Consider the following 3,501-nt stretch of genomic DNA (forward strand, 5'->3'; position numbering starts at 1 on the left):
TGTTTTAGATATTGTTTTTTTTAGATTGCTAGGTTCGTAGTTTCATGGTTTACAACCCCCTCATCGACTACTTCATCAATAATTACCCTTTATATGGTTTGAGTTCATGAAATAACTAACAAATTTGGTAGACCCATGTTCCAATCCTAGCACTACTAAGCCCTTGTGGCCATGGAGGTTCGCCTGCAGTGACTCTAGGGCATGAGGCAAAGCCCCATGGTTGCAGCGGGGGATTAGTCGGTGCGCGAAAGCTGGCCCGGAAACCCTCGTTAGGGAAGTTCCCTTTCCAAAAAAAAAATTTGGTAGACCCATGTTTAGTGTACACCATTACGAGCTTGTTATCTCTAATATATTGAATTACATTGAGAACATCATCATTCCTAAAAGCCCTTAGTCCAAAGTTTATTCCATCACATTGTATCTTAAAATAGTGCTACATCACATGTGGGACTTTGTAACGGATTTCACACATTATTTATTAAGTCCATATCATGCATAAAAAAACTCATTAACATCAGGTAAATCAATAAACCGAACTTCACAATATAAATATTTAATGTTTGGCAACTTAGTGAGCCTCCCATCGTCATGAAGTTTGATGAAAAAACATAGTAAAATCTTCCACCCAGAACATAATTAAATAGGGTTTCCATTACTTAATGGACTATATGAACTAACCATATTTGTTTGTGAAATCATAGTTTTCTTCTAACGGATATCTTCCACACCATTGTTGTTGAACTATCATTCTATCTTTTATTTTTTTTCTGGAGGTGATTGAATCGGATTGAAAAAGAAGACAAGAGAAACATAAGGACTATAATTAAAAACATAAGTAACTTAATCATTATGGCGGTAAAGGGGGTGATGGGAGTTCATAACATTGTGAATGATTGAAATACCCTTACATGAAGGAATGTGAGGGGATTAATGGAACTTATCTATGGATATTATGTGGTTGGAGAAAAATTCAAAATTAAATTTGTCAATAGGAAAGCAATTTGCAAGTTGTAAAGTTTGTTGACACAAACTAAAGAAAATCTCAAACCACATGGACTAACTTTGAAACTTTTTCATATATATATATATATATATATATATATATATATATATATATATATATATAGAGAGAGAGAGAGAGAGAGAGTACTAGGTTCAAATATTTTTAGAAACTATTGTGTGCATGAATGCACCAATAGGAATTTAGGAAAAATAAATCAATCATTAATAATAAATATAAGGGTATAATAGTAATCTATACTATAATTAATAATGGTAAATTGATACAATTAAATAATATCCCCTTTTAAATTAAGATATCATATTTAAAACCTCTCCCCCACCAGATTAGGGTTGTACGCTCCCTTTTCATCTCATACAGTACCCACACACACATAGAGACCCGGTAGATTACTTCACCCTCATAACAGGTGATGATCTACTTTCCGTCTTAGGCCTCCACACACAGAAAATTCTAGAAAGTAGATCTTCCAATTTGTCGGCTTCTGATGATGAACACGAAGAAGATTCTTATGGTTTATCAATGAACAACTTCCGTAATGAAATGGTGAGAGAATCAGAAGCATGAATCTCATTATCCTTTGATTTAACTTCATCCTTGATGAGGAGATCACGATTGAAAAGAGGAAAAACAGTCCAGCCTTGCGAATCGATCTCTTTTGCTGAAACTCCTTCTTCACTTAAATCCAACGAGATCTAAAATCGTCTTCATCGGAAGCCACAAATTCGTGAAATCGACCGACGTGTTCTTCACGTATGACTTTGGCGATAGCCATGGATGGGTTCTTCGATCTATGAGAGATTCTGGAATCGGCTTCCAAGTATCCACTGTATTATCTTTTTTATTGTAAATTTAGTCACATTCATGTATTTATTAATTACATATGTTGTATGTTTCATCAAATGGAGTATAAAGATTTGGTCATCTGATTTTGTCCGCCAAATGTTTGTTAAAATGCTTGAATCAAATAGTTCAACCAATTTTTTTTGTAATATTTGATCTATCATATCTCTCTTATACTAGCTTGTAATGATATGAAATTTGTTTCTGTATATTCTCCTTTGTGTTAGCTACAAATTAGGTTCAGAAGTCATTTAAATTTGATTAATACTGGTTGACTTATAATCCTTCGAACATGTGATGTTACAGCTATATTTTTAGCACTCTTTGTTCAGAAACATTTGTGAGACTTATAGTCCTCTGTGTTAGCTACAATGTAGTCATTGTAATTAGTTTAAGTCGATAATTTGGATCAGATGCTCGGGGAATACTTGATCAAGTGACTCAGAATAAATTAAAAGTCTTTAATGTCTAACACATTCTGTTAGAATTATAGTTTTATTCTGTTAGAATATACTGAAAGTTATACTATTTTAAAGTAGATTATGTTTTTTTTTTTTTTTTTGGATTTAGGTTTTGAAGGGGCTGCCATTGATGTGGAAAATGAAGAAAAACATGGAGAACGAGAGTACTCTAGCAGAATGCTGTTATTTTTTAAGAATGTTATTCATTTTTTTTGATATTCTTTTAGAATATTTATAAATATATTAAAATGTATAAGAATATATTAGAATGTTTGTTATTTTTCAGCATCTGATTTAAGAATTTTGTTTTTCTTCAATAATATTCTAGTAGAATAAAATTCTGAAAGAGTATAATTCTAACAAAAAATATTCTGATAGAATAAAATCGGTAAAAATTTAAATTGAATTAATTAAAAAATTTAGATTTTTTTTTTAAATTACGAGAATTAATCATCCCTAAAAATCCGAAAATTTCCTTTTATAAATGTAGTTATTTGTCCAAAATACTCTTTTGCTAAAAATTGTGTGATTATATGGTACAAGTTACCCCATTGTAATATCATACATTCTCAAATCATATCCATCGATTAATTTCATGCGATGGTCTAGATCTGTACATTCAGGCACACAATACTTAGTAAAAACAAAATAACTTAAACCTATATATATATATATATATATATATATATATATATATATATATATATATATATATATATATATATATATATATATGCACACACACATTTTATTCTTGTTGAATTTAAAAGGTAAAAGGGAAATCTCCAATAAAATCCTAAAATTTTGGCCCAGTTTATATTATAGTCCTAAACTAATTTTTGTTTACGAAAAAGTCCTAAAAACCGGCAAAAGTATGCATTTTGACCCCTTTTGACCGGTTAGAACCGGTAACAAATTAATTTGGGACTATTTCATAAATTAACCTAAAATATTGGGACTATTTCACAAAATGACATAAAATATTGTGATTTTTTCTGCAAAAAAAATATTAGGACTTTTCTGCACACAAAAACCTTATTATTATTATTATTATTATTATTATTATTATTATTAACAAGTATACTAATTTTTAAATTCATTATTATTAATATTTTTAATAATACATATAATTACACTTAAATAAAAATATATTAAAGAAATTATTTAAAGGTGAAG

Source organism: Lactuca saligna, chromosome 7, assembly GCF_052625555.1.
Source record: "Lactuca saligna cultivar CGN05327 chromosome 7, ASM5262555v1, whole genome shotgun sequence".
Lineage (NCBI taxonomy): Eukaryota > Viridiplantae > Streptophyta > Magnoliopsida > Asterales > Asteraceae > Lactuca > Lactuca saligna.